The sequence below is a fragment of the Oryctolagus cuniculus genome, chromosome 11, assembly GCF_051225735.1.
Source record: "Oryctolagus cuniculus isolate XC-2025 breed Fujian yellow rabbit chromosome 11, ASM5122573v1, whole genome shotgun sequence".
Taxonomy (NCBI): domain Eukaryota; kingdom Metazoa; phylum Chordata; class Mammalia; order Lagomorpha; family Leporidae; genus Oryctolagus; species Oryctolagus cuniculus.
This window is the reverse complement of record NC_142877.1, coordinates 14383973-14389972: the sequence shown is the minus strand read 5'-3', so window position 1 is coordinate 14389972 and position 6000 is coordinate 14383973.

The window sequence follows — 6000 nt, the reverse complement described above, 5'->3', positions numbered from 1 at the left end:
TGTGCCTCTCGACCAGGCCAATTCACACCTCACAGAGCCCATGGTCGTCAGTGTTTACTGAGCACCTCGTTTGAGCCAAGCGCTTCTAGATGTTGGAGGCTGCAAGAAAACAATGCTCAGACAAGACAGAAATTTGTGTCCCCATGATGTGAATACTCAAGCAGGGAGACACAGACAATAAAGGAGAGAAATAGTAAAAATGGCAGTATTTCAGACGTGGTAAGTGGGGATGGTGGCGTGGCACAGTGGATCAAGCCACCACTTCCAATGCTGGCATCCCGTATCCGCGTGCCCATCGGAGACCCAGCTGCTCCACTTCTGATCCAGCTCCCTGCTATTGTGCCTGGGAGGACAGTGGAAGATGGTCCAAGTGCTTGGGCCCCTGCACCCATGTGGGAGACCCAGATGGAGCTGCAGGCTCCTGGCTTTGGCCTGGCCCAGCCTGGAGCCCTGGCCATTACAGCCATTTGGGGACAAGCAGCCGACTTGAGGCTGCTGTTCAGCTTCCTGTGCCTGACCTTGGAGGAGCCCTGCAGTGGTCGAGGTTCCCCTGGGTAGAAAGAGCTCGGGGTCCATCCATTCATGGGTGAGAACCTCTTTCTGCCAAGGGCCCTTTGGATATTTATAACATCATTCTCGGGCCGTACAAAATGATCCGCTTAAAAATCACACCGCCATGGATGTAGGGAATTTCGAGTCCCGCCTGCAGTTGCTTTGGCAGGGCCAACCCCTAATGATTTCGCGAGCCTCGTTCCCCAGCTCTGCCAGGAGAATGAGGAGAAACAAGGGCCTGGAGATGCTGGAGTCCAGGCCAGGGCAAGTGTGAAGCCCAGCAGGCTGCCTGCAGGAGGCAGCGCTCCTGCCCTGGGCTAGGGGAGGTACCCAAGACTCTGCACGCTAAAGGGCTCCCTCCTGGCCAGGCCCCAAGCTGCAGAGTCCCTGCGTGTGTCCCCTGGGCCTGGCTTCTGCCCCTCTCCTAGGGCCCCGCCCTGGTGATTCTGTCCCTGGTACTCCCTTCTCAACCTAGTTCTTTCCATTTGACAAATCACCTGGACACTCTGGCCAGTCTGCACACCAAAATAAATTAATTTAATTATAAAAATAATTCTCGCATTTTTAGAACACTTAGGGGAAAAAAGAAAGGTAAGCCCAAAGAAAAAATTGAAAATAACCTTCGTCACACGACCCATAGACGGCCGTCTTTGAGCCTGATGTGTTTTCTTCCTTTTCTCCCATCACGGTGTATCATATAAGCACACTTTTAATGACGTCATAGGGCCACCTTATGGTGAGTGGTTTTGTACTTTTTCCCACTTAGCTTTCTTTATCAACACTTTCCCAAAGCGATCAGTATGCCTCCATGGCCTTATCCCCACCGCTGGATCAGGATTACCTCCAGCTTTTGCTCTCATGTTCAAGTGTGAAGAAACATTCTTACAGTATCCACAATGACTTCACGACTCCCAGGTCAAGAGAATGTGTGTTCTCAAGGCTTCTCGTAACACTGACAAACCCCCCACCCACGCCCTGCCAAGCTTCCCCTCCCCAGCTGCGGGGGAGGGTATTCCTCAGCCCCATTCTCCACGACTAGCTATTTTCTGGGTGATTTCTTTCTCTCTTCTTGTCTGCCGTCAGCAGCCTCATCTTCTCTCCCCCACCATTGCCCATCACCAACAGGCATCCACTCTGAGGAGGTAAGAGTGCGCCCTTAGACCATCTACCCTAAATTCCTTTACTTATGTGTGCAGACCATCTACCCTAAATTCCTTTACTTATGTGTGCAGACCATCTACCCTAAATTCCTTTACTTATGTGTGCATGCACAGACAATCAGCGATGCTGCTTTGAAAAGGCATTTGTGGAACCCCCCCCCCGGAAATGCCACGTCACTACCTATTTTACTTGGTTGCCCCTGTTTTTGAGATCTGGGTTAATGTAGGTGCCTCTCATGTGTTCAGTTTAATTTTTGTCTTCATTCTTGAATTAATTTTCAAACTGATAACTTATAGCTACCACTTTGCTATTATAAACAATGCTATGATGGACATCTACACATCTATGTGTAGTTTCTATGCAGAAGTGAGATTGCTTGGGAGATGAGGTTTGCAGTGCTTTTCAAAGTTTTTTGACTGTGACCCATGATAAGAAATACATTTTAGGGGCTGGTGCTGTGGCATAGTCGGTAAAGCCTCTGCCTGTGGCATTGGCATCCCATATGGGTGCCAGTTTGGGTCGTGGCTGCTCCTCTTCCAATGCAACTCCCTGCTAATGGCCTAGGAAAGCAGTGGAAGATGGCCCAAGTGCTTGAGTCCCTGAACTCAAGTGGGAGACCCAGAGGAAGCTCCTAGCTCCTGGCTCCTGGCTTTGGCCTGGCCCAGCCACAGCCATTGTGGCCATTTGGGGAGTGAACCAGTAGATGGAATCCCTCTCTCTCGCTCTCACTCTCTGGCTCTCTCTTTCTTTCTCTCTGCTTTTCAAATAAATAAAAAAAAATGTTGAGCAACAAATTATTTTTTATTTGTTACAGAGAGAGAGAGAGAGAGAGGGAGGGAGGGAGGGTGGGAGGGAGGGAGAGTCTTCCACCTGCTGCTTCACTCCACAAATGGTCACAACAGCTAGGGCTGGGCCGGGCTGAAGCTGGGAGCCAGGAACTCGACCTGTGTCTCCCATGTGGATGGCAGGGGCCTAAGTACTTGTCATCATGTGCTGCTTTCCCAGGCGCATCAGCAGGGAGCGGGGTTGGAAGCGGAGTAGTCAGGACTTGCAGCAGCGCTCCCATACGCGATGCAGGCATTGCAAGCAGTGGCTTAACCCCTTGCTCCACACCAGCCCCAGCCAAAGATTATTGAAGGCAAAAAGAAACACTGATTTACTAGTTGTCCTGGGTACCTGTATATCCCAGGCTGGCAAGATGTGGGGGGAAACGGTATAGCTAGTGAGGGATCCTGGCCAGAACGGAGCAGAAGCCCTAACCTAAAGGAACCGGGAAACCAGGTCGACTGCCCAGGGGTGAATCTGGGAACACCGACCAAGGCCAGGGCCCTACGTCAGGAACTGAGCCCTGTGCAGATGGAACAGGACTTCTTGCATTGGGCAGCCTAGGTCCCAACAGAAAAAAAAAATGGCGAAAGACCTGACCAGGCAGATTTCGAAAAGCTGAAAAACAAATGGCCGGTCTGAAAAGAGAAAAAGTTGAACCTCCCCAGAAGGCACAGCAACAATAAGGACGTTTAATTTCCTTGTCTAATCCGCAAGGCGTTGGCTCCCTTCTCTCCCCCCTCCCTCCCCCTCCCTCTCTTCTCACCCCCCCCACTTCTCTCCTCCCTCCTCCCCCGCCCTCCTTCCTCCTCCCCCCACTTCTCTCCTCCCTCCTCCCCCTCCCTCCTTCCTCCTCCCCCCACTTCTCTCCTCCCTCCTCCCCCTCCCTCCCTCCTCCTACCTCCCTTTTCTCCTCCCCTCCCTCCTCCTCCCTCCCTTCTCTCCTCCCCCTCCCTCCCCCTACCCCCTTTTTCCCTCCCTCCCCCTCCCCCCTCCCTGCTACCTGCCTTCCCTTCTTTCAGGGTGAACACGCGCCCCCAAACACAGCTGGTAGCATGGCCAGCTGGCTCAGCTCTTCTGGAGGGCAATCTAGCAGACTGTATTTAAAAGCCCTAAACACAAGCACCTTTTTTGGTCCAGCAATCCTACTTCGAGGAATTTTTCCTAAGGAAACAATTAGGAATGAACACGAAGATGAATAACAGCAGCTCGACCTGTGCCAGGTTCACTCCCTACCAGGCGCAATGCTAAGCACTTGATGAGTATCATTTGGCCCTTAGAGCAACATGCAGCACGATGGGTAAGACCTGGTCCATTTCCTGCTAGAGAAACGGAGACTCAAAAAGGTGTTGCAAGGCGCTCAAGTTCAACTCATAAATCCATGCTCTGACCCACTGTGTTACCCTATCCCACTGGAAACTGCCGTGGGAAAAGTACTTTTTAAAAATAGCAATCACTCAAAACTAAGTACAGTGTGTGAGAATTGAAGAAAAATTAAAGCAGGCAGAGCTGTGATACATATGGAGTCTTTAAAAATAAGTTTTGAAAGATCAATGACCTGGGGAAATAGAATATATTAAGTGAAAAAGCATGCAAGATAGTTATAGGCCATTTAACAATTTTTTAAAACCCATCAATGCCATTTTTATGAAATTCAAAACTCAGGAAGACTGGTCCACGGTAACCAAGGCTGGAGGGCGAAGGGATCGCTGCCCAGGGAGCTGTCTGGGTCTCTTTCCTGGGCAGGCAGAAGTGCCAGCCAGTCACACAGCTACATTTCTTTGTGTGCCTTACATAGGCTTATGTAAGCTCTAGCCCACTAGAAACAAGTGTCTAAATGCACGGGAAAAGTCCCGGAGGAAGAGAACAGAAAACGTCAGCAGTGACCACTGCTAAGTGGACGCTTCGTTCCCTTCCTCATGCTATTTCCTGTGCCCCTTATTGGTTTTTACTTTTTTTTTCTTTGTGGGATGAAACATAATGCCGAAGTCGCAGATGGCGTGGGGCAGGAGAACGTGAACGTGGGAGCTGGCGGAAGTTCCATGCGGGGCCCCTACAGGGGACACGGCTGTCCAAGCCTGGTGCGGGCCGTGGCCTCGCGGTTCCGAGGACGGCGACTGTCGCTCCCCCTCTTCATGGAGGAACGACACTAAACCCTGCCTAGGCTTCATATCCGAGTCACGGCACCATTATGTCGCTCCCCGTTTTCGTGGAGGAACGACACAGGACCCTGCGCTGTTCTTTCGTCTGCTCGGCCCTCCCCGGGTTTGCTGCTGGTTCTTCCCGGGTTGGCTACTATCCCTTCCACCTCCGTGGAAGGGCAGTTCCCCCTGGCCGCATTCCCCACTTCCGCAGGGGAGCGGCACACCGCCGGCCGGCTTTCTCGGGGGCTGCACAGGCGTTCCCCTTAGATGTTCCCCTTAGATGTTCCTGGTGCATGCCGTCTCTCTCCTCCTTTATAGTCCTCCTCTGCCAATCCTAACTCGGCTGCCCACACGCCGAGTACACTGCTCTCCAACCAGGAGCAAGTCCTACAGTTTATTGGTTGAACTGGAGGCAGCTGTGCGGAAGCTGTTTACTTCTCTCCCAGCGCCATATTGTGGGAGAGCAGATGCATAGAATAAGTCTTAATTCCAGTAACTCAGTCCAGTCCGGGCTGCTCCCCACAGGCGACCACGCAGCAGAGAGCCTGGCGCTCAGGCCTGCTTGGAAGGCAAAGCAGATTGAGAGACTGGGGGGCCTTAGACTGACCCGGAAGAGAAATTCCTCCCACCTTGAACTCCTGCTGAGCCGGTGCTACCCGGTGCCACCCTGGTCACAGCGACCGCTCAGAGCTCAGCTGCCAGTGGACGCCTTGCGGCCTCCAGGAGCACCCTGACTGTCAAAAGCCCTTCCCAGGGACAATGAGCACCTCTCTCTTTTAAAGGGACAGATTCTTCCTGGGTAGGGGAGCTGGGATCCGACACCTTGGCTCTGTTTAGGGACGCATTCCAGGGTAGTAGAGAATTAGGGAGAGGCAATGCGGGGTGACTGGGGGTGCTTCCTGGGATTCCAACTTCAGCTCACTCATGACACTGAAATCTTGCCAAGAGGTAGATCAAAAGTAAAACTTCAGGTATAAAGATGTTTGGCGGGGCCAGCACTGTGGTGCAGTGGGTTAAGCTGCCTTCTGCAGTGCCAGCATCCCCTGTGGGCACCGGTTCAAGTCTCAGCTGCTCCTCTTCTGATCCAGCTTCCTGCTAAGGTACAGCCTTTCTGGGAATGAACCAATGGATGGAAGATATCTCTCCTCTGTCTCTCCTCTCTCTCTGTCTCTCTTCTCTCTCTCTCTCTCACTCTCACTCTGCCTTTCAAATAAATAATTTTTTTTTTCAAAAAGATGTTTGGTATATGAGATTATAGCAAATATTAAATATGCTTAAATATAAAGTGAGGAAATATAACTGAGAATTAATAGTTCTT